At 45.3% G+C, this 26425-nt stretch overlaps 1 protein-coding gene across 3 annotated transcripts in view; it reads left to right on the top strand.

The window, feature by feature from the left end:
* LOC111977789 (forkhead box protein N2) overlaps positions 1 to 26425 on the top strand; it is a 135602-nt gene that overhangs the window by 64123 nt on the left and 45054 nt on the right. Inside the window, exon 1 of one of the 3 annotated variants that reach the window (XM_024007451.2) lies at positions 21483 to 21704. The exons of 1 other annotated variant lie outside the window; for it this stretch is intronic. The gene's annotated coding sequence lies outside the window, so the exon portion shown is untranslated. Of the gene's footprint in view, positions 1 to 21482; positions 21705 to 21751; positions 21911 to 26425 lie in introns of those variants that run through there. One more of the 3 variants, XM_024007452.2, reaches the window with a different exon arrangement.

Here is a 26425-nt window from a genome sequence, read left to right as displayed (position 1 = left end):
GGGAGTGGGAGAAGTGGACAGGGGAGGAGGGGACAGGGGAGTGGGAGGAGTGGGCAGGGGAGGACGGGAGTGGGAGGAGAGGACAGTGGAGGAGGGAGGGGMGTGGGAGGAGAGGGGAAGACCCCCAGGGAATTAAACCTGAAGAACAGAGATGCTGTTAAAAGAAAGCTGTTAAAGTCAATGTCCAAAGGTTTCTTGTGTTCTGTCCACCCATTTTGATTTTGATTCCCTCCCCCACACTTTTATAGTGAACGTTGATCCTCCTGTAATGTAGTAATGATCTTGAGTTAGGGCTGGGCTCATTGACAGCTATGGCTCCCGTGTTAGTTACTGCATTTCATTAAACCAGGTGGCGAGTGCAGTGACGGCTCCACAGACAGACAGGTGGTACTTGCCCTTGGGTAAATGCAAATACTGTCTGTTTACTCTGTCCACTGGCCTTGAGATCCTTGTCTATGGAAATGCAGCTAAATGGCTGAGCAGAGCAGGCAGGCCAGCACTGGCGCTGTGTGTGTGTGTGTGTGTGTGTGTGTGTGTGTGTGTGTGTGTGTGTGTGTGTGTGTGTGTGTGTGTGTGTGTGTACGTGTACCCAGCTTGAAATTGTCCTTTGCAACTGTCTAAAAAGCCCTTGCTCAACAAATGACTGATTCAAATTAAAGTTTTATACTCTTTAACCCTATCAGTCGCAAGACTGCAGCAAAAATCGGCTTTTTGTTTATCTGACTTTCATTTATCCAGCCCTTATATTTAGCCTCACAATTAAGTGTTTTACCGGGTTCTTTTCAGGACAACCAGTAGAACACAAAACAATTTCACATGAGTAGCTGAATTCATGATTTTTTTATTGAGAGATTTCAATAAAAAAAGGTCTGCCAAAGCAAAAACCTGATAAAAAATGATTGTATATGAATGCTGTAAGTACAGTGACAACTGTGTGGAGTTTGGAGTTTGTGACAGAAATTATGTGAGCTCATTACAGTATTAGGCACTACTGTATGTCCAGGAATTTCCTATGGTGTTCTATGTAGAAGAACCCCTTACCTTCTAACGACTCTTGTGTAGCTTGTTAGCATCATAGAGAAAGACATCTCACATGTGTGTTTGTGAGACTCCCAGCTTTTCATAGATATCATTGACTCTACAGACATTTCTGTAAAAAGACCCAGCCCCTTCGGGATCTGTCCTTGTCTCACAAACACTTCTCGAGCTCAGCTCCCGTTAATCACACAGACTGCGATGCAGAATAAATAAATGAATCCAATGGTACAACCCAGAAGTCTGTATCTCAAACACACAATGTCTAAAAGGAGTTACGGTGGGACTCATTGTGTTAACAACTTTAGTTTCTTAGAGAAGTTCAAACTTATTAGCACATGGTGGCCTGGGTGTAGTGATCCCGTGGGATTTGACTGTTTGATGCACTGACTGTCTGGTGGACTGACTGTCTGATGGACTGACTGTCTGGTGGGTTGACTGTCTAATGGATTGACTGTCTGGTGGATTGACTGTCTGGTTGTCACACCCTGATCTGTTTCACCAGTCCTTGTGATTGTCTCCACCCCCCTCCAGGTGTCACCCATCTTCCCTATTACCCTCAGTGTATTTATACCTGTGTTCTCTGTTTGTCTGTTGCCAGTTCGTCTTGTCTTGCCAAGTCAACCAGCGTTTTTCCAAGATCCTGTTTTTCCTAGTCTCTCTTTTCAAGTGCTCCCGGTTCTGACCTTTTGCCTGCCCTGACACTGAGCCCGCCTGCCTGACCATTCTGCCTGCCTCTGACCTCGAGCCCGCCTGCCGCCCTGTACCGTTTGGACTCTGACCTGGTTATGTACTCTTGCCTGTCATTGACCTGCCTCTTGCCTGCCCCTCGTTGTTTAATAAATATCAGACACTCAAACCATCTGCCTCCTGTTTCTGCATCTGGGTCTCGCCTTGTGTCGTTATAGTACGAACTGGCCATGACTGACCCAGCAGACTCAGACCAACTCCATCACGCTGTCTCCCTGCAGGGAGCCACCATTTAAAAACATGAGGAGCTACTTCAGAACCTTATGGAAAGGTTTCAATCTCTGGCGCAACGCCACGACCAGGGGTTCAAGGCATTAATGGAGCAGTTCCATGAATTGTCTCGCAGGCAGCATGGCCCGTCTGAGACCTCCCAGTCGCTCAGTAACCCCCTTACCAGTGGTGGGTTTGTTCAGTTCACCCCGGCTCCCCGAGAACCCTGCTTACCACCTCCGGAGCGATATGCTGAGGATCCTGGAACCTGCCAGGCGTTTCTTTCCTAGTGCTCCCTTATTTTTGAGCTACAGCCATCTTCGTTCCCTTCGGATCGGCCGAAGATAGCGTATCTTATTACGCTAATGTCTGGAAGGGCGCTCTCCTGGGCTATGGCTGTTTGGAAGCAAGAATCCGCCATTTGCTATAATCTGGAAGATTTCATGGCGGAGGTGTGGAAGGTGTTCGATTCTCCGGAGAGAGGCGGCCCGAAAACTACTGAAATTACATCAGAACTCACGTAGTGTGGCACACTACACGGTAGATTTTCGCACATTGGCCGTCAAGAGTGCCTGGAATCCGGAGGCCCTGTTCGATACCTTCCTTCACGGACTATCAGAGGAGATAAAAGACGAGCTAGCAGCTCGGGAGTTACCTTTGGACCTCGATTCCCTCATCGCCCTTACCATTAGGATTGATGTGCATCTACAGGATCGCAGGAGGGAGAGGAGGTCGGGTTTCGGTCACACTCGTTCATCTGCTGCTGCTTGCTCACCTCCAAAGGAATCCGGAAGTCCCCGAAGGCTGCATTTCCGAGAAGATCCGAAGCCACGCGAGTTCCCTCGACAATCATCGGTGACGGGTGAGTCGGACACACTGGAGCCTATACAACTGGGCAGAGYTAGATTATCGCCTAAGGAACATTCATGTAGGCTGAGCTCCAACTGTTGTCTGTATTGTGGTGCTGCGGGGSATTACATAGCCACCTACCCAGTAAAGAGACCTGACTCATTAGTAGGTACAAGTACACTGTTGAGCCAGACTGGGAATTCTCTAATTGCCAATACCCGTACTCCTTTTTTTGTGATCCTGCTATGGGGAGACCAGTCTAAGTCTCTGCAGGTGCTCATTGACTCTGGGGCAGATGGGAGTTTTATGGACGCTACCCTGGTATCGGAACCAGGTATCCCAACTCAACTCCTCTCCATTCCCATGGACACTAGGGCACTGGACGACCGCTCCATTGGAAGAGTCAAGCATAACACAGTTCCCATTAATCTGTTGGTATCTGAAAATCACAGTGAGTCTATACAGCTTCTCCTCATTGAATCGCCTCACGTCCCTGTTGTGTTGGGATTTTCTTGGCTCCAAAAGCACAATCCCATTGCTGACTGGACCACGGGTTCAAACCTGGGTTGGAACCCGTTCTGTTACTCACATTGCCTTAATGCGGCACAGCCACCCCTGAGATGTCCTCCTCAGGGTTTAAGTAAATCCTCAGATTTCTCTACTGTTCCCGCAGAGTACCATGATCTCCTGGAGGTATTCAACAAAGCTTGTGCTACCTCTCTTCCTCCGCATCGTCCCTACGATTGTGCCATTGACCTCCTCCCGGACACCACACCGCCTCGAGGTCGGCTATATTCCCTATCCGGTCGGAGACCAACGCCATGGAGGAGTACATTGAGGACTCTCTGGCTGCTGGGAGCATTCGTCCTTCTGAATTCCCTGCTGGCGTAGGGTTCTTCTCTGTGGAAAAGAAAGACAAGACCCTGCGTCCATGCATCAACTACCGGGGCCTCAATGACATCATCATTAAGAATCGTTACCCCCTGCCACTCCTCTCCTCTGCTTTCAAACCTCTCCAGGGGGCTACCATCTTTTCCGAGTTGGACCTTCGGAATGCCTACCATCTAATTCTGATACGCGAGGGGGACGAGTGGAAGACGTCTTTCAACACAGCCAGTGGACACTATGAGTATCTGGTCATGCCGTTTGGGCTCACCAACGCTCCCGCTGATTTCCACTCCCTGGTCAGCGATGTGCTCTGTGACATGCTGAATCGTTTTTTGTTTGTCTACCTCGATGACATCCTTGTCTTCTCCCAGTCTGCCCAAGAACACGTCCTCCATGTCCGACAAGTCCTTCAGCGCCTACTGGAGAACCAGTTGTTTGTGAAAGCTGAGAAGTGCGAGTTTCACCGCTCTCCTGTCTCCTTTCTAGGATACATCATCACTGAAGGAAATGTCCAGATGGATCCTGAAAAAGTGAGAGCGGTGGTGGATTGGCCCCAACCTACGTCCAGAGTGCAATTGCAACGTTTCCTGGGGTTTGCTAATTTCTACCGCCGCTTCATCCAGGGCGACAGCACCCTGGCGGCTCCCCTCTCTGCACTCACTTCTMCCATGGTACCGTTCACATGGTCCCCAGCTGTTGACAAGGCTTTTGGGGATCTTAAGCATCGGTTCACTACTGCCCCCATCCTTGTCCATCCGGACCCGTCCCGTCAGTTTGTGGTTGAGGTCGATGCTTCTGACATTGGAGAGGGGGCCATCCTGTACCAGCGATTTGCCCAGAACCAAAAGCTCCATCCCTGTGCCTTCCTGTCCCATCGTCTCAACTCCGCTGAGAGAAACTAGGTAGGTAACCGGGAACTTCTGACAATCAAGATGGAGCTGGAAGAGTCGAGGCACTGAATGGAAGGAGCAGAACATCCATTTTTGGTTTGGACCGACCATAAGAATTTGGAATATCTCCGCACAGCCAAGCGCCTTAACTCTAGGCATGCCCGTTGAGCTCTGTTATTCACCAGGTTCAACTTCACCATCTCCTACCGCTCAGGGTTTAAGAATGTGGAGCCAGATGCTCTCTCTCGCCTGTACAGTTCCGTTGCCACACCCTTTGACTCTGAGACCATCCTCTCTACCTCATGCCTTGCGGCTTCAGTTGTCTGGGGAATTGAGTCCCTGGTCCACAAGGCACAAAGGTCCCAGCCGGACCCTGGTCCCTGATTCGGCCCAGTCCCAGGTCCTGGAATCGACTCATTCCTCCAGGCTTACCTGTCATCCTGGCTCCCGTCGAACCCTGGCCTTCCTCCAACAACGCTTCTGGTGGCCCACTATGGTTCTTGACGCCTCTGCCTTCGTCACCGCATGCACAGTATGTGCCCAGAATAAGACTCTGCGGCAAGCTCCGTCGGGCCTCCTTCAGCCACTCCCCGTTCCTCATCGCCCCTGGTCCCATATTTCCCTGGATTTTGTCACTGGGCTTCCTCCGTCTGATGGCAACACCGTCATCCTGATGGTAGTGGATCCTCTCCTCAAACTACCCTCTGCCAAAGAGACGGCCCAGCTCATGGTGCAGCACGTCTTCCATGGACTCCCGGTGGACATTGTCTCTGACCGGGATCCTCAGTTCTCGTCCTGGAAGGCGTTCTGCACCCTTTTTTTGCACCCTGTCTCGTGGACTGACTGTCTGATGGACTGACTGTCTGATGGGCTGACTAGATGCCCAGAGAGACAGAGGATGTTTAAGTCAGACATAGGTGACACTCTTCACCTATCCACAAGATGGATGGGTTCGTCACTGTCTTCTTTATGAATGTGTATCTGAATGTTTTGTGTGAGTGGTGTGTCTCATATCACTCTTGTTATCTGAATGTTTTGTGTGAGTGGAGTGTCTCATATCTCATATGTGTCTCATGGAGCGGCAGGTAGCCTAGTAGTTAGAGCGTTGGGCCAGTAACCGAAAGGTTGGTGGATCGAATCCCCGAGCTGACAAGGTAAAAATGTGTTGTTCTGCCCCTGAAGAAGGCAGTTAACCCACTGTTCCTAGGCCGTCATTGTAAATAAGAATTTGTTCCTAACTGACTTGCCTAGTTAAATAAAGGTAAAATAAATATCACTGTAACGGTTTTCATATTCGTCCTCCTCCTCGGACGAGGAGAGGCGAGACGGATCGGACCAATACGCGGAGTGGTTAGTGTTCATAATGATTTAATATAACAAAACTGAACACTGAATTACAAAACAAATAAACGAAGTGCAGAAACCTATACAGTACCGTGTGGTGAAAAACACAAACACGGAAACACACACCCACAAAACACACGTAAAACCCAGGCTGCCTAAGTATGATTCTCAATCAGGGACAACGATTGACAGCTGCCTCTGATTGAGAATCATACCAGGCCGAACACAAAAATCCCAACATAGAAAATCAACCATAGACAAACCCACCCAACTCACGCCCTGACCAACTAAAATAAATACAAGACAAAGGAAAACAGGTCAGGAACGTGACAATCACTCTTATTATATAAATGTTTTGTGTGAGTGGTGTGTCCCATATCACTCTCGTTATCTGAATGTTTTGTGTGAGTGGTGTGTCTCATCTCACCCTCGTTATCTGAATGTTTTGTGTGAGTGGTGTGTCTCATTATACCCGTTATCTGAATGTTTTGTGTGAGTGGTTGTTTCATATCACCGCTAAGCTTACTCTCACAGTGTTGTCATGGTCTCTGCTCCCTGTGAGAATATAATTTGATGGGAGCATACCGTAAGAACCAGGCAACTGGAGAAGGCAGGTCTCCTTATGACTTGTCCCTGGAACCCTCATCAGAGATTGCAATGCAATGCAATGCAATTCCACCCTGGTGGAATCCAATTACAATTGATTTGAACAAAATAGTATATCCATATCCCAGTGCCAAAGAGACAGACTGATGAAGAGACCACTGGCTTCCTGTTTCCTCCAGCGGGCCACAGGTTAACACCTTTACGTGTGTGTGTGTGTGTGTGTGGTGTGTGTGTGTGTGTGTTGTGTGTGTGTGTTGTGTTGTTGTGTGTGTGTGTGTGCTGTGTGTGTGTGTGTGTGTGTGGTGTGTGCATGTGTGCGTGTGTGTGTGTGTGTGAATTGATGATATGACCAGGGTTGTAGCAGCCATAACCTAATCTCCCGTTTCTAAGAAGATTCATTACAGGGCCATCTACATTAAGAGGCTGCTACCAGCACGGTAAACTGGAGTGTGTGTGTGGTGTGTGTGTGTGTGTGTGTGTGTGTGTGTGTGGTGTGTGTGGTGTGTGTGTGTTGTGGTGTGTTGTGTGTGTGTGTGTGTGTGTGTGTGTGTGTGTGTGTGTGTGTGTGTGTGTGGTGTGGTGTTCACGCTCTGGAAAGATAACTGCTAAGGTGTAAACCCTGTAACCACACGGAATTAAACCCTGTACCACACGGAATTAACCTGTATCCACACGGAATTAACGTCGCTAACCGTAACCAACGGAATTACCCTGTAACCACACGGAATTAACCTGGGTAACCCAACACGGAAATAACCTTTCAGTGATACCCATCCGGATCCGGGAGCATCCTCATCAAAAAAGCTGACTAGCATAGCCTAGCCTACAGGACAGGGATAGTCAATATATATAATTTTCATGAAATCACAGTCCAATACAGCAAATGAAAGATAAACATCTTGTGAAAATGTTTTACAGCGAAAACACAATATGTATTTCTATTAGCTAACCACAATAGCCAAAGACTCAACGCATATTTTCACCATGTTTCTACCGCATAGGTAGCTATCACAAACTGACAAATAGAGATATAATTAGTCACTAACCAAGAAACAACTTCATCAGATGACAGTCTTTATAAACATGTTATACACATACATTTATGTTTTGTTTGAAAAATGGTGCATATTTGAGGTATAAATCATAGTTTTACATTGCAGCTACAATCACAACATAGCACCGAAGCAGCCAGAATAATTACAGAGAGCAACGGTGAAATACCTAAATACTCATCACAAAAATACATGGTGTACAGCAAATGAAAGATAAACATCTTGTGAATCCAGCCAATATTCCGATTTTTTTAAGTGTTTTACCAGCAAAAACACAATATATATTTCTATTAGCTCACTACAGTAGCCAACACACAAACGCAAATTTACTCCCCGCAAAAATAGCTTGCACAAAACGACAAAATAGAGATAAAATGAACTACTAACCTTGAACAAATTCCTGCAGATGACAGTCTTATAACATCAGGTTATACAATACACTTATGTTTTGTTCGAAAATGTGCATATTTAGAGCTACAAATCCTGATTATACATTGTGAATACGTAGCATCGATTCCACCAGAATCTCCAGAGATATTTTTTGACACTCACTAATCTGACCAAAGAATCATCATAAACTTTACATAAAATACTTGTTGTATGGCAAATGAAAGATACACTGGTTCTTAATGCACCGCCGTGTTAGATTGAAAAAAATAACTTTAACCATAACAAACAGCTTGGCGTTATTGCGAGACAGCGCTCGCCAAAACGGCAGAGAATAGGAATCAACATTTTCCACAGAAATTACGAAATTAGACATCATAGAATTGTTCTTTACTTTTGCTGAGCTTCCATCAGAATCTTGTACAAGGAGTGCCCTTGGTCCAGAATAGACTCGTTGTTTGGTTTTAGAAATGTATTTTTCTTCTGTCGAATTCGCGCCACAGCAATACTAGCCAGCTTGATAACGTCTCCCATCTTCTCTCTACGCAAAGAACGGAAACTCAAAAGTCGCCAATAAACGTTGAATAATCTGATAAAACTCGGTTGAAAAAACATACTTTACGATGTTATTATCACACTGTATCAAATAAAATCAGAGCGGAGATATTCGCCGTGTAAACGCGAACGCTTATCAGAAGACAATATCGAGGGCTTCGTGCGCCTTGGTAGAGAAAGGAAATTCCTGACTGCCACTCAAAAGCTCTTGTTCGACCTCAGATCAAGCTAGCACCCCATTCCACCTTCCACTGCCTGTTGACATCTAGTGGAAAGGCGTAATGAAGTGCAATGTATATCGATAAATATAAGCCAGTTGAATAGGCAGGCCCTGAAACGACCCCATTTTCAGAATTTTCACTTCCTGTCTGGAAGTTTGCTGCCAAATGAGTTCTGGTTTTGTCACAGATATAATTCAAGACGTTTTTAGAAACTTGAGAGTGTTTTCTATCGCAATAGTAATAATAATATGCATATTGTATGATCTAGAATAGAGTACGAGGCCGTTTTAAATTGGGCACGATTTTTTCCCTATTGCAAAGATTAAGCCTGTAACCACCCAAAATGAATGGGGTCAAAAATCGACGTTCATGCCAATTCCAAAGTCAAACTATGAGATCAGGTTCTAAACAGGTCATTATGGAGTTTTTATGAGTTCTGGGCTGGTCGTTAATGGAGTGTTGCTGCGTGCAGTGTGCATGCGTGTGTGGTGCAGGCTCACTTATAGGCTAGCCGCCTGGCAGGGGAGGGAGTGTGTGTGATATGGTGGTGTGTGTGTGTGTGTGTGTGTGTGTGTGTGTGTTGTGTGTGTGTGTGTGTGTGTGGTGTGTGTGTGTGTGTGTGTGTGTGTGTGTGTGTGTGTGTGTGTGTGTTGTGTGTGTGTGTGTGTGTCGTGTGTGTGTGGTGTGTTGTGTTGTGTGTGTGTGTGTGTGTGTGCTGGGGAGCTGGACCACTTTGGCACTCCGTAAAAAGGGCTTGATTAATTTCCGCATGAGAGGGTCTCAATGGGTCGGCATCAGGCCAGCCAGGCTGCACAGATTTGTGTGTCAGTCTGTTAACCTGACACACTGCACACACACACACACACACACACAAACACATGCACAGAAGCATAAACAAAATGCAAGCATGCACACATGCATATGCCACACACACACACTCTGACACAGCCACACACACGCTGACACACAGCCACACACACACGCTGACACACAGCCACACACACTCATAAACACAGACGCCGTATCTACAGTGAATCCTTCCTCATGTTTCATCCCTCCATCCCTCCACTACCATCTCACACACTGGTTGAATAAATAAAAAATCGACGTCATTTCAATTAAATTACGTTGAACCAACGTGAAATAGACGTTGAATTGACATTTGTGCCAAATGTGTCAGTTCATCTCTTAATGCACCACATTCTATTCCTCATGGCATTCCATGTCTTCCTCCATCTCTTCTCAATCTTCTGACTCTCTTCATATCAACCACCAGTCCCCATCTACTGTCTGTATCCCCTTCCTTTAATTCAGCTACCATAACCCTCCCCCATCAATACATAACTCAATCTTCGATCCTATCTATATACATTACCTCCACTACAGTATGCATCCTATCTAACTATATTATCTAATGATCCCCTACTGCCTCTATATTTTTAATAAATATTCTCCTGAATGAAACCTAAGGCAGACTGTTTGTCAGTGATCTGGTCTGTGCCATGACCTCCGCCCTGAATCAGGTCTCTGGATGCATCCCTGTCAGTGATCTTGTATGTGCCATGCCCTCCGCCCTGAATTAGGTCTCTGGATGCATCCCTGTCAGTGATCTGTGGCAGGGCTTGCAAACCATGACAGACTACAAAGGGAACCACAGCCGAGAGCTGCCCAGTGACACGAGCCTACCAGACGAGCTAAACTACTTATATGCTCGTTATGAGGCAAATAACACTGAAACATGCATGAGGGCACCAGCTGTTCCAGAAGACTTTGTGATCACGCTCTCCGCAGCTGGGCCAGACGGATTACCAGGAGGTGTACTGTGAGCATGCACTGACCAACTGGCAAGTGTCTTCACTGATATTTTCAACCTCTCCCTGTCCGAGTCTGTAATACCAACATGTTTCAAGCAGACCACCATTGTGCCTGTGCCTAAGAACACGTAACCTGCCTAAATGACTACCAACCCGTAGCACTCACATCTGTAAACATTAAGTGCTTTGAAAGGCTGGTCATGGCTCACATCAACACCATTATCCCAGAAACCCTAGAYCCACTAAAATTTGCATACTGCCCCAACAGATCCACAGATGACGTAATCGCTATTGCACTCCACACTGCCCTTTCCCACCTGGACAAAAGTAACACCTATGTGAGAATGCTATTAATTGACGACAGCTCAGCATTCAACACCATAGTACCCTCAAAGCTGATCAATAAGCTAAGGACCCTGGGACTAAACACCTCTCTCTGCAACTGGATCATGGATTTCCTGACGGGCCGCACCCAGGTGGTAAAAGTAGGTAACAACACATCCGCCACGCTGATCCTCGACACGGGGGCCCCTCAGGGGTGTGTGCTCAGTTCCCTCCTGTACTCCCTGTTCCCTCATGACTGCACGGCCAGGCACGACTCCAACACCATCATTAAGTTTGCCAGTGACACAACAGTGGTAGGCCTGATCACCGACAACGACGAGACAACCTATAGGGAGGAGGTCAGAGACCTGGCCGTGTGGTGCCAGGACAACAAMCTCTCCCTCAACRTGATCAAGACAAAGGAGATGATTGTGGACTACAGGAAAAAGAGGACCGAGCACGCCCCAATTCTCATCGACCGGGCTGCAGTGAAGTAGGTTGAGAGCTTCAAATTCCATGGTGTCCACATCACCAATAAACTAACATGGTCCAAGCACACCAAGACAGTCGTGAAGAGGGCACGACAAAACCTATTCCCCCTCAGGAGACTGAAAGGATTTGGCATCGGTCTTCAGATTCTCAAAAGGTTCTACAGCTGCAACATCGAGAGCATCCTGACTGGTTGCATCACTGCCTGGTATGGCAACTGCTCGGCCYCCGACCGCAAGGCACTACAGAGGGTAGTGCGAACGGCCCAGTACATCACTGTGGCCAAGCTTCCTGCCATCCAGTACATCTATACCAGGCTGTGTCAGAGGAAGGCCCTAACAATTGTCAAAGACTCCAGCCACCCTAGTCATAGACTGTTCTCTCTGCTACCGCACAGCAAGCGGTACCGGAGCGCCAAGTCTAGGTCCAAGAGGGTTCTAAACAGCTTCTACCCCCAAGCCATAAGACATCTGAACACCTAATCAAATGTCTACCCAGACTATTTGCATTGCCCCCCCCTCCCTCTTGTACACCGCTGCTTCTCTCTGTTGTTATCATCTATGCATAGTCACTTTAATAACTCTACCTTCATGTATATATTACCTCAACTAAGGTAATATATACATGAAGACAGTCGTGAATATAGTCGTGCCCCCGCACATTGACTCTGTACCAGTACCCCCCTGTATATAGTCCCGCTATTGTTATTTTACGGCTRCTCTTTAATTACTTGTTACTTTTATTTCTTATTCTTATCCATATTTTTTTTAAACTGCATTGTTGGTTAGGAGCTCGTAAGTAAACATTTCACTGTAAGGTCTACACCTGTTGTATTCGGCGCATGTGACTAATAACATTTTATTTTATTTGATCTGGTCTGTGCCATGACCTCCGCCCTGAATCAGGTCTCTGACCCCATCCCTGTCAGTGATATTGTATGTGCCATGCCCTCTGCCCTGGACCCATCCCTGTCAGTGATATTGTATGTGCCATGCCCTCTCCTGAACCCACCGCTGTCAGTGGTCGCTGGGGCATAATGCTGTAGATTGTAGTAACAGCTTTAAAATCAGATTAGCAGACACAGACTAATGACCCTGTCTTTTCAAGGCATTCTCAATCAGCTCTGTTGCCCTGGTGATTGCTATATCTTGTTCTCCTCTCCCTTTTGCTGCCTTTGTAAATTCATCATCCAGCTAGAAAAGGAGGGGAAGGAGTGATACATGGAGGGAAGGAGAGGAAGGAGTGATACATGGAGGGGAGGAGAGGAAGGAGTGATACAGGGAGGGGAGGAGAGGAAGGAGTGATACAGAGAGGGGAGGAGAAGAAGGAGTGATACAGGGAGGGAAGGAGGGGAAGGAGTGATACAGGGAGGGAAGGAGGGGAAGGAGTGATACAGGGAGGAAGGGAAGGAAAGAGTGATACAGGGAGGAAGAGAGGGGAAGGAGTGATACAGGGAGGGATGGAGAGGGAAGGAGTGATACAGGGAGGAAAGGGGAAGGAGTGATACAGGCAGGGACGGAGGGAGGAGTGATACAGGGAGGGAAGGAGGGGAAGGAGTGATACAGGGACAGAAAGAGGGGAAGGAGTGATACAGGAGGAAAGAGGGGAAGGAGTGATACAGGGAGGGAAGGAGAGGGAAGGAGTGATGACAGGGAGGAAAGGAGGGAAGGAGTGATACAGGAGGGAAGAGGGAAGGAGTGATACAGGGAGGAGAAGGAGAAGGAGTGATACAGGGAGGGAAGGAGGGGAAGGAGTGATACAGGGAGGAAGGAGAGGAAGGAGTGATACAGGGAGGAAGGAGAGGAAGGAGTGATACAGGGAGGGAAGGAGAGGAAGGAGTGATACAGGGAGGGAAAGAGAGGAAGGAGTGACAAAGGGAGGAAGGATGGGAAGGATTGATACAGGGAGGGAAGGAGGAAGGAGTGATACAGAGAGGGAAGGAGGGGAATGAGGTGATACAGGGAGGGAAGGAGAGGAACGAGTGATACAGGGAGGGAAGGAGGGGAAGGGGTGATACAGGGAGGGAAGGAGGGGAAGGAGTATACAGGGAGGGAAGGAGAGGAAGGAGTGATACAGGGAGGGAAGGAGGTGAAGAGTGATACAGGGAGGGAAGGAGAGGAAGGAGTGACACAGGGAGGAAGGAGAGGAAGGAGTGATACAGGGAGGGGAAGGAGGGGAAGAAGTGATACAGGAAGGAGAGGAGAATAAAGATGGAGCAGAGTGAGTCTGCTATAGGCTGACCGCTGCTTCTGGCTGTATGATAACTCTTAGCCTTCATGAAATAATGTCACGTCAACCTGAGCCAAGGCAACGTACAGACAGTAGAGTAAGTGAATGAAGAGGATGAACTCAAGGATTCTATTTTGACTTTGGTCGTAAATCATAACGCTCTCCCTCTCATATGCTCTCAATGGTATGGCAAATCTATCTGGTAGGGAGACTGGCAACAATGTAGAATATTGAATAATGAATGGAAATTTGACCATCAGAGCTACGTTGGTGGGAATTATGACCATCAGAGCACGCTGGTGGGAATTATGACCATCAGAGCTACGCTGTGGGATAACCATCAGAGCTACGTGGTGGGAATTATGACCATCAGAGCTACGCGTGGTGGGAATTATGACCATCAGAGCTACGCTGGTGGAATTATGACCATCAGAGCTACGTTGGTGGGAATTATGACATCAGAGCTACGCTGGTGGGAATTATGACCATCAGAGCTACGCTGGTGGGAATTATGACCATCAGAGCTACGTTGGTGGGAATTATGACCATCAGAGCTACGCTGGTGGGAATTATGACCATCAGAGCTACGCTGGTGGGAATTATGACCACAGAGCTACATTGGTGGAATTATGACATCAGAGCTACGTTGGTGGGAATTATGACCATCAGAGCTACGCTGGTGGGAATTATGACCATCAGAGCTACGCTGGTGGGAATATGACCATCAGAGCCACAGACACAAAACATTTATTCAAGAGAAATAGAATGGGCCTTGGTCATTCTCTCTAGATTGAATGTGGTTTACAAAAAGATACCGTAGGTCAAATGAAACCAGGGGTGTGAAACTCATTCCATGGAGGGCCGAGTGTCTGTGGGTTTTTGGTTTTCCTTTCTATTAAGACAACCAGGTGAGGTGGAGTTCCTTACTAATTCGTGACCTTAATTCATCAATAAAGTACAAGGGTGGAGCGAAAACCCAGACACTCGCTCGCCGTGGAATGTGTTTGACACATGTGCCTTAAAGTGTTTGTAGGGGTTTGTATTCAAAGGGGCAATTGTTGAGATGGTTCATTCCACTCCCACAAAGACTTTTAACCAATAAACCAGAAACCGATAGACAGATGCCTGCATCATCTGTCCATCCTTTCCAATTCTCCAAGCACGGATAGGCCATGTCACCCAGTCACTAACAGTTGCCATGGTGAATTGTGCTGGGGGGGGGGGGGGGGACGAAACAGCAGCTTCAGAAAGAAAACCAGTGAATGAGGAAAACTCCAAACTGACTTCTAATCAAAGATTTAAGAGAGTACCATGTCAGATATGTATTTTTCTTCAAGCTTCAATAGCCAGAAAAACAACAAAACATGAAAAGTAAATTGGTTAGATCCGTTAGAACAACAACCTGGATAAACAAACAGGTCCCGTTAACCCTCTAATGGCTGGTTTCTGTTTAACCCTCTAATGGCTGGTTCCTGTTTAACCCTCTAATGGCTGGTTCCTGTTTTAACCCTCTAATGGCTGGTTCCTGTTTAACCCTCTAATGGCTGTTCCTGTTTAACCTCTAATGGCTGTTCCTGTTTAACCCTCTAATGGCTGGTTCCTGTTTAACCTCTAATGGCTGGTTCCTGTTTAACCCTTCTAATGCTGGTTCCTGTTTAACCCTCTAATGGCTGTTTCTGTTTAACCCTCTAATGGCTGGTTCCTGTTTAACCCTCTAATGGCTGGTTTCTGTTTAACCCTCTAATGGCTGGTTTCTGTTTAACCCTCTAATGGCTGGTTCCTGTTTAACCCTCTAATGGCTGGTTTCTGTTTAACCCTCTAATGGCTGGTTTCTGTTTAACCCTTAATGGCTGGTTCCTGTTTAACCTCTTAATGGCTGGTTTCTGTTTAACCCTCTAATGGCTGGTTCCTGTTTTAACCCTCTAATGGCTGGTTCCTGTTTAACCCTCTAATGCTGGTTTCTGTTTAACCCTCTAATGGCTGGTTCCTGTGTTAACCCTCTAATGGCTGGTCCTGTTTAAACCCTCTAATGGCTGGTTTCTGTTTAACCCTCTAATGGCTGGTTCCTGTTTAACCCTCTAATGGCTGGTTTCTTTTAACCTCTAATGGCTGGTTCCTGTTTAACCCTCTAATGGCTGGTTTTCCGTTTAACCCTCTAATGGCTGGTTCCTGTTTAACCCTCTAATGGCTGGTTCTGTTTAACCCTCTAATGGCTGGTTTCTGTTTAACCCTCTAATGGCTGGTTTCTGTTTAACCCTCTAATGGCTGGTTTCTTTTAACCTCTAATGGCTGTTTCTGTTTAACCCTCTAAGTGGGTTTCTGTTTAACCCTCTAATGGCTGGTTCCTGTTATTACCCTCCTAATGGCTGGTTCCTGTTTAACCCTCTAATGGCTGGTTCCTGTTTACCTCTAATGGCTGGTTCCTTTTAACCCTCTAATGGCTGGTTCCTGTTTAACCCTCTAATGGCTGGTTCCTGTTTAACCCCTCTAATGGCTGGTTCCTGTTTAACCCTCTAATGGCTGGTTCCTGTTTAACCTCTAATGGCTGTTCTGTTTAACCCTTAATGGCTGGTTCTGTTAACCCTCTAATGGCTGTTCCTGTTAATCGTGTTCGTTAACTCTAATGGCTGGTTTCTGTTTAACCCTCTAATGGCTGGTTCCTGTTTAACCCTCTAATGGCTGGTTCCTGTTTAACCCTCTAATGCTGGTTCTGTTTAACCCTCTAATGGCTGGTTCCTGTTTAACCCTCTAATGGCTGGTTCCTGTTTAAACCTCTAATGGCTGGTTTCTGTTTAACCCTCTAATGGCTGGTTCCTGTTAACCTCTAATGCTGTTTCTGTTTAACCCTCTAATGGCTTTTCTGTTTAACCCTCTAATGGCTGGTTCCTGTTAACCCTTAATGGCTGGTTTCTGTTTAACCCTCTAATGGCTGGTCCTGTTTAACCTCTAATGGCTGGTTTCTGTTTAACCCTCTAATGGCTGGTTTCTGTTTTAACCCTCTAATGGCTGGTTTCTGTTTAACCTCTAATGGCTGGTTCTGTTTAACCCTCTAATGGCTGGTCCTGTTTAACCCTCTAATGGCTGTTCTGTTTAACCCTCTAATGGCTGGTTCCTGGTTTAAACCCTCTAATGGCTGGTTTCTGTTTAACCCTCTAATGGCTGGTTCTGTTTAACCCTCTAATGGCTGGTTCCTGTTTACCCTCTAATGGCTGGTTTCTGTTTAACCCTAATGGCTGTTCCTGTTTAACCCTCTAAATGGCTGGTTTCTGTTTAACCCTCTAATGGCTGGTTTCTGTTTAACCTCTAATGGCTGGTTCTGTTTAACCCTCAATGGCTGGTTTCTGTTTAACCCTCTAATGGCTGGTTTCTGTTAACCCTCTAATGCTGTTTCTGTGAACCCCTAATGCTGGTTCTGTTTTCTCGTTTAACCTCCAATGGCTGGTTTCTGTTTAACCCTCTAATGCTGTGGTTTCTGTTAACCTCCAATGGCTGGTTTCTGTTTAACCCTCTAATGGCTGGTTTCTGTTTAAACCCTCCAATGGCTGTTTCTTGTTTAAACCTCTAATGGCTGGTTTCTGTTTAACCTCTAATGGCTGGTTTCTGTTTAACCCTCCAATGGTGGTTTCTGTTTTAACCCTCTAATGGCTGGTTTTCTGTTTAACCCTCCAATGGCTGGTTTCTGTTTAACCCTTCTAAGGCTGGTTTCTGTTTAACCCTCTAATGGCTGGTTTCTGTTTAACCCTCTAATGGCTGGTTTCTGTTTAACCCTCAATGGCTGGTTTCTGTTTACCCTCTTAATGCTGGTGTTTGTTTAACCCTCTAATGGCTGGTTCTGTTTAACCCTCTAATGCTGGTTTCTGTTTAACCCTCTAATGGCTGGTTTCTGTTTAACCCTCTAATGGCTGGTTCTGTTAACCCTCTAATGGCTGGTTCCTGTTTAACCCTCTAATGGCTGGTTTGTTTAACCCTCTAATGGCTGGTTTCTGTTTAACCCTCTAATGGCTGGTTTCTGTTTAACCCTCTAATGGCTGGTTCTGTTTAACCTCACGGTCTTTAACCCTCTATGGCTGGTTTCTGTTTAACCCTCTAATGGCTGGTTCTGTTTAAACCCTCTAATGGCTGGTTCTGTTTAACCCTCTAATGGCTGGTTCTGTTTAACCCTCTAATGGCTGGTTTCTGTTAACCCTCTAATGCTGGTTCCTGTTACCCTCTAATGGCTGGTTTCTGTTTAACCCTCTAATGGCTGGTTCTGTTTAACCCTCTAATGGCTGGTTCTGTTAACCCTCTAATGGCTGGTTTCTGTTTAACCCTCTAATGGCTGGTTCCTGTTTAACCCTCTAATGGCTGGTTTCTGTTTAACCCTCTAATGGCTGTTTCTGTTTAACCCTCTAATGGCTGGTTCCTGTTTAACCCTCTAATGGCTGGTTTCTGTTTAACCCTTCAATGTGGTTTCTGTTTAACCCTCCAATGGCTGGTTTCTGTTTACCCTCCAATGGCTGGTTTCTGTTTAACCCTCTAATGGCTGGTTCTTGTTTAACCCTCTAATGGCTGGTTTCTGTTTAACCCTCTAATGGCTGGTTTCTGTTTAAACCCTCCAATGGCTGGGTTCCTGTTTAACCCTCTAATGGCTGGTTTCTGTTTAACCCTCTAATGGCTGGTTTCTGTTTAACCCTCTAATGGCTGGTTCCTGTAACCTCTAATGGCTGGTTTCTGTTTAACCCTCTAATGGCTGGTTCCTGTTTAACCCTCTAATGGCTGGTTTCTGTTAACCCTCTAATGGCTGGTTTCTGTTTAACCCTCCAATGGCTGGTTCTGTTTAACCCTCTAATGGCTGGTTTCTGTTTAACCCTCTAATGGCTGGTTTCTGTTTAACCCTCTAATGGCTGTTTCTGTGTAACCCTCTAATGGCTGGTTCCTGTTTAACCCTCAATGGTGGTTCTGTTTAACCCTCTAATGGCTGGTTTCTGTTTAACCCTCTAATGGCTGGTTCTGTTTAACCCTAATGGCTGGTTCCTGTTTAACCCTCCAATGCGTGGTTCTGTTTAACCTCCAATGGCTTGTTTCTGTTTAACCCTCTAATGGCTTTGTTTCGTTTAACCCTCTAATGCTTGTTTCTGTTTAACCCTCTAATGGCTGGTTTCTGTTTAACCCTCCAATGGCTGTTCCTGTTTAACCCTCAATGGCTGTTTCTGTTTAAACCCTCTAATGGCTGGTTTCTGTTTAACCCTCCAATGGCTGGTTCTGTTTAACCCTCCAATGGCTGGTTCTGTTAACCCTCTAATGGCTGGTTTCTGTTTAACCCTCTAATGGCTGGTTTCTGTTTAACCCTCTAACTGGCTGGTTTCTGTTTAACCCTCCAATGGCTGGTTTCTGTTAACCCTCTAATGGCTTGGTTCTGTTTAACCCTCCAATGGCTGGTTTCTGTTTAACCCTCCAATGGCTGGTTCCTGTTTAACCCTCCAATGGCTTGTTTCTGTTTAACCCTCTAATGGCTGGTTTCTGTTTAACACTCTAATGGCTTATTCCTGTTAAACCCTCCAATGGCTGGTTTCTGTTTAACCCCAGTCGAATTTCTGACTTCTGTTTAACCCTCTAATTGCTTGTTCCTGTTTAACCCTCTAATTGCTGGTTTCATTGACTCCAGCTTGGCTGTAGCATACCACCACCCATTCACAGAAGATCCTGTTTGTCCAGTGAACTAACTGAAGGACATGAAGCAGAACAGGTGTGTTTCTGTTTCCACTAGAAGGGAGATGCAAAAGCATTGTAAATTTGGTCTACTACAACATTCCAAACAGAAGAATGGTGTAGGATGACTATGACATTTCAAAGTGAACAAAAGGTCGGTAATTAATTACAAGTAATAGAGAAATTATATCACTTGAATCCAACATTTTGAAAGAATAACCTTTGGCAGAAAAAAGGGGTGTAGGCTACAGCAGTAAATCAGACTACTTTGATAGCTTTTCAGAGTTATATCTCTGAGGAGGTTCTAAAAAAAACAGGAACAAGTGGACAGAGAAGGAGGACAGAGAAGGAGGATAGGGGAGGGAGAGGACAGATGAGAGGGACAGAGGAGGGGAGGACAGAGAGGACAGAGAGAAGGAGGACAGAGGAGTAGGAGGAGGAGGGAGCAGAGGAGGGAACAGAGAGAGAAAGATAGAGGAGGAAGAACAGAGAGCAGGAGGACAGCGGAGGAGGACAGAGGAGCGGGAGGACAGAGGAGTGGAGGAGGACAGAGGAGTGGAGGAGGACAGAGGAGCAGGAGGAGGAGAACAGAGAGGAGGACAAGGAGCGGGAGGAGGAGGACAGAGAAGCGGGAGGAGAGAGGACAGAGGAGTAGGAGGACAGAGAAGGAGACAGAGGGGAGGAGAGGACAGAGGAGTGGGATGAGGAGGACAGAGGGCAGGAGGAGACAGAGAAGGAGGACAGAGGAGTGGGAGGACAGAGGAGGCAGGAGGACAGAAAAGGAGGACAGAGGAGTGAGGAGGAGGACAGAGGAGCAGGAGGAGAGGACAGAGAAGGATGACAGAGGGAGGACAGAGGAGCGGAGGAGGAGGACAGAGGAGCAGGACAGAGGAGTAGGAGGACAGAGGGGCAGGCGAGGAGGACAGAGAGGAGACGAGTAGCAGGAGGGAGGACAGAGAGGAGGACAAAGGAGCGGGAGGAGGAGGACAGAGGAGCGAGGAGAGGAGGACAGAGGAGCAGGAGGACGAGGACAGAGAAGGAGGACAGAGGAGAGGGAGGAGGAGGTCTAAAGTGAGTCAGCTATCACACTCTGATGTGAGAGTTACAGTTTGGTGTAAACTCAGTGATGCTTAGAGAGCCCATAAAGTTGCACTGCGGCCCATAGGCTCTCAAATGAGCAATAGGCTCCACTCAAGAATACACATAATGCACCCCTTGCCATTATACTGTAGGTCTACATGACTGTGTAATACTGTGCAAATAAGTCAAGCGTAGGGGCACCATGCATCCCAAAAACCTGAGGGGGCACAAATTACGCGAGGATGGCTGGGGGGTTGTCCAGAGGGAGGGCTCGGTCTTACGACCATAAATTGGCGAATTTTGCATTTTTTTAAACACCTGAAACAGCTTTTTCCTGCAACCTAGGGACATAATCATGATGCTTAATTCTATGTAAAAGAAAATGTATATTTATCTGCATATCTAAGCATACCTCTTCAGCTGTCCGTATCCTCCTGCTTCTTTTTTTAAAGAAACTAAATATGTTTCTCTGCTCAAATTTGGGTAAAAGATTAAAAGGAATGTGAGTCTTATTCAGTACATTTAGTTATTGCTTGCTTTTCTGAAGTCTACAAACCTGGCCAACAGGCATGTCAGCTAAGATAGTAARACAAGTTAACTACTCTAACTTGATTGACAGCCTGAAAAGGCTTCTTGGTAGCTAGTTATGGTGTTGGGAACCTATCTGAGCTAACTTCATAAAATTGCAAGGTGTCTAGTCATATTACAGGAAAAAAATACATTTATAAAAAGAAAAAATCTGAAGGGGCACGTGCCCCTGTTTCCCCTATGGGAATGATGCCTCTGGCTGGAGTCCCCCGCCAAAGTGAAGCAGATGCCTTTTCTTTTCCTTTAATCCCCATTTTCACCACCAAATGCTGTGCAGTTTATTCTAACAGTTGGAATTAACTGTATTCTTTGGAGGCATAAAACAATGGTACTGTGCGCTTGTTCAATCTTATTTAATTGCGTTTACAATACGCCATATTCTAATTAGGCTACATAATGAACTCCTGTGAATAAATAAATACAAATTGTGTAGCGGCGACCGCGCGCACAAATCAACGCTGTTCTTCTGCGCTGCGGCCAGTTGCCAGGGGGTATGGAAGGGAGGGGTTATGATTGGCTGAAGTGGGATTGTTGCCTTGGCGACGGAGAGGGGTTTGGTAGCGTTACTGTGCGGCATGATCTGCGCGTTGCGAGTATGAGGAAGCAGCTGCCGATGTGATCTCCGACACTGTGAGAAACTGAGACAGACACCTGAACACACGATTCCAGCCATACTGCTATTTTACAGGAACCGCGTGCATGATTGTAAGTAGTTGAAAATATGTGTTAATTTCATTTTATGGTGTGCGATATCACGGAATGCTTTGTGTTTTCCATGGCTGGTGAAAGGCAGCGCGAAGTAAATGAGAGCAGTAACTGATAGCTCGAGCAGCCAGCATGGCAGTTCTATAGCGGACAACATGTAACGTTACTTCCCCCATTTGTTATCCGAACTCGAGCTTTGCGTTATGGTAAGCTACATAAACAATGTTATATGGAAAAGTTTCAATTATTTAGTCTGTGTTTTAGTTTTTTCTTACCTGAGTTTCTCAACTCCACAATATATACTAAACTAGAGCTACCTTGTGCTAAGAAGTTGTTTTTGGCGTCTTGTCTTCCATGTGGCATTAGCTATCGAGCTAACTGTAGCAAACTTCTTTTGTGACCGACCCAACAAGATACAATTGACCGTCCAATGTTTTTATTCAGATTTGAGCATGCATTAAACACTTTTACAGACTTATATATCAATTGCAACAATGTGTAGCGACGGTGGATATTTCTATCCAGTTTGGATAGCTTCGCTACTTTCCTAACAGTTTTAATGGGTCATATCAAATGGCTAGTTTTCGCATGCAGTCATTCGATGAACATGTATCGTTCTAGTTTCTTGAATGTGTTATGTTTACTCCCCGTTTCATTCGACGTTAGATTGCCATGAGYCATGACACGAGTCTGCCTGCGAGTTAAACCATTTGTCAGACACCACATCGATAACTGCCTGAACTTATTTCATGTATTAAATGAGGTCATGCCATTTGTGTAATATGGAGCATGGAATATTTTCTAAGTAATCTGAAATAGTATTTTAAACCTTAGTCGTTGATTTGTTAATGCAAGAACGCTTTTTCATTTGAGGAGAAAATGTAGGGCAATTTTGTTGGGCGACAGTAGCAGGGGGTGTTACCATGTTTGTGACTTTGTAGCCAATTTGCATTGTTGTCGGTCTATCAAACAGCGATAGTCGCTGTGATAACTTCTTTTTTTGTGTGAAAATGATGAGTGAATTATTTCTCTGTTATTGATTCCTCATTGAGTGAAATGGCCCTTGACACGTGGTCCAGGGGATATCGAAGAGCTGATCAAGCGAAAGATAGCTTGCTAACCTTTAATTTCTTCTGCTCAACCTCCTCTAATGTCCCAGGAGTTGGCCTGCACTCAATGCAATATGTATTTGGATGGACGTTGAGTCAAATCCTCAATCACTCACATGCAGATTGTCCCGCGTTGCAATTTTGTCAGTTGAAATGGAGCGTGGTCTTCTTTGACAATACATTATGGGACAGAGACACAGCTCACTGATGATGGAAGAAGTCACCACAGCTACTCTGAAGACCCTCATCACATATTGGAGCATATCAGCACACCCCTGGACATGCAATAGGTTTAGTGTCAAATTGCCTTTGGAGTAGCTACAGGTAACTGCCAAAATAAAGGGAACACCAACATAGGAAAGATTTGGTTTTTGTGCATCTCTAAGCAATGTTCTATTGATTCCTGGTGTCAATTGATGTGTATCTGAGCTATTGCCATTAAAGCAGGCAGAAATTCAGCCGGTATGACTTAGCATTGCGATAAAGCCGCTCTCACTACACTGGAAGTTAATCAGAATGTGACTTCTAGATTGCAAAAACATCTATCATGCATGTCAGATTTAAATAATGGCTGATGTCATAACGCAGGAGGCCATCTTCTCTCGAATGAGCCATTGATTATATTTTTGCGATATTCCTACCTCAAGATGTGTGTAATTTAAGAGGTTCCACCTCTTCAGTCCAGGGTGCATTGCATGGTACCTTTGTGAATGTCAGACTCAACACTCCGAGGCACATCGATCTGCTGAACATGGTGAGATTGTAGACTCCTGATTTTGTTTAGCAGATTTTACAGCCAACTAGCTACTTCACATGCTGATATTGACTTTGGTATTATTGTGTGAAGCTATGTGGATTATTCCTTTTAATAGGGCGTTGGGCCACCACGAGCATCCAGAACATCTTCAATGCGCCTTGGCATAGATCGGGGATGGGCATCTGCACCCCCCCCCAAAAAACTAGGGCTGCGGGTTGCAAAATTCCTGGAACTTTAAAAACAATCCTGGTTTTCCTGAAATCCCGGTTGGAGAGCTCCCGGAATCAGCAGGAAATCTGTAATCCTCCAACCAGGAATTCTGAAAAACAAGGGAATTTAATTGAAAGTTCCTGGAATTTTGCTACCCACATATTTTTGGGAACTTAGTCTGGGTCTCACCTTACTGTTGAGAGTTATGATAGTAGAATACACAAGGTGACATTTCTATATTTGGTTATCCATCAGCATTTATTTTCTTATCAGTCACTCAATTAGCCATGTCAGCAAAAAAAATGTAGATTGGTAAAATACAGATTTTTTAGCATATATATAGCATATCCACAAAACGTTGCTTAGGGCCCCCAACAAAATGTTGCTGATGGCCCCCAAAAGGCTTGGGCTGGCTCTGACTGCATGTGTGAGAATGGTTGTGCGTAGCTGATCTGCGAGCCACCGCGGCTCCTTATGAGTTCACATTTTGTGGCCCACAACCATGTCCATGTTGCCGATCCCTGGCATAGATTCTAGAAGTATCTGGGACTCTATTGGAGGGATGTGACACCATTCTTCCCCAATAAATTCCATTATTGGATGTTTTGTTGATGGTGGTGGAAAACACTGTCTCAGTCGCCACTCTAGAAACAACCATAAGTGTTCAATTGAGTTGATCTGGTGATTGAGACACTTACACACACACACACACACACCCTTTAAAACCCCTATGCTCCTTTGAGACCCCTATTTCAAAGTCACTGAGATCTCTTCTACCATGGTAGCCAGAATAATGGCCAACTGGGCATTTTTATACATGAACCTAAGCMTGGTGGGATGTTAATTGCTTAATTAACCCAGGAACCACACCTGTGTGGAAGCACCTGCTTCCAATACACTTTGTATCCCTCATTTCCTGAAGTGTTTCCTTTATTTCGACAGGGGGGCCCTGAATTTGAATTTGAACACTGCCTTGTGCTTGACCTCAACAGTTGATGAAACCAGTTTTAAAATGTCTGTAGCAAATTGAGTTCTAAAACTATGATTTAACAGCATACATCAACCATCATTCTGAGGACTAAAGGTGTCACATTTCTGGGAAAGTGTCTTATTTTAAATGTTACATTTTCAACAATTTTGTACATTTTCACCCCAAAGTTATAGTATGTAGTACACACTAACACTGTGTCTGTGGACATGTCTCATTACGTAACACTTTTTCAAGTTCCTGTAAAAACTCCAGTCTGTTTTTAAATAACGTTTTATTTACCCATGATGCACCATCTAGATGAGTAGTCCTTAGATGAGAACAAATTAAGTTAATTTATTTGCTTATATGCCTTCAGAATGAGGGTATATTCTCAAACACCCCCTTTATCCCACTTGACCKTCTCATTATCAAACGGCTTAAATTGGGGAAAAGTCAATTTTTTAAAATTGTATTATTGATAACCTCATTTGAAATATTTTTCTGTTTTCAGTGTTATGTTTGACTCAGGCCTTTTCATTAGGGGAGTGATGTTTAAAAAAACATTTAAATATTAATTTGTAACTTTTGGGGATTTATGGTAATCAGAATTTTGAATGTTTTTTAAAATGCGTAATATCTGGCCGCAAAACATAATAATTATGAAACAGATAAGTACATATCCTAATCTCGGAGATTCCAGAGGGCATTTTGTGAAATTTGATTCTTGAGATTATTTTGTTGACTGTTTTCTGAGAATGACTGCTACACTAAATCCATGAGGTAATGGATTATCACAAGATTGTCTGACTGTTGGTGGCCAATTCAATATTTTTTGTTCTCCATAGGTGTGGCAGTTAGTGTGATAACGTACAAAAATAGTATCCCCTCTCGTGTCTATGTGATCATGTCTCCCCTTTTCTCCTCTTACAAAACAGAGGATGATGATTTGAATTGAAACGTGTTGCCTACTGTAGTTGTCTTGTTACGCAGGCAAGTGCGTGTGTGAGATTAGGGTGTGGAGGGGCAGTGTTCCTGTTTTGTCAAACATGTGCTGTTTGCTGACAAATGTGCCACAGATAAACAGTTAAACAAAGCAGGCCTGAGACAAAAGTAGGGAAAAAGAAGTGATTAACCTGTCATTAATTTATCTGCCAGGAATTCAGGCCCATAGTGTGTGTGTGTGTGAGCACACTGTACATGATTGTTTTTCTTTTAACCATATGCTGTTAAAAATGTTTCCGCCCTGTGCGTTTGCAAGTTTAAAAAAAAGTACAATAATGTGCACACGTATACATGCTTGTACAGGAGTGCTGCAGTCAGAAGGGTAAGTATCTTAGCTGCCTGAAATAGTCTGAGACGTCCTCTCTTTCATGGCATTCATGACTATAAATATGCCCTGCCCATAACCCTAGTAATGCTGCTGCTAACCCTGCTATGTAATGGCTATCTCTCAGCGCAGACACGTGGTGGAAAGATTGTCACAAGTGTGTGTTTGTGTGTGTGCGCGCGTAGGGGTGTTTGTGTGGTTGATCATCTTGGCTGCTCCACATAATACGGTTATTTAAATCGCCGGCATTAGATTCTAGAATCGAAATCCCATATTCCCCATATCCCCACACTAACCATATTCCACAGTGAAAGAAGACATGCCATTTTAATCAAGAAGTGCAATAGA

Source organism: Salvelinus sp. IW2-2015, linkage group LG18 (assembly GCF_002910315.2).
Source record: "Salvelinus sp. IW2-2015 linkage group LG18, ASM291031v2, whole genome shotgun sequence".
Lineage (NCBI taxonomy): Eukaryota > Metazoa > Chordata > Actinopteri > Salmoniformes > Salmonidae > Salvelinus > Salvelinus sp. IW2-2015.
The sequence above is the reverse complement of the archived record's forward strand: the minus strand, read 5'-3'. Positions and strand labels throughout refer to the sequence as shown.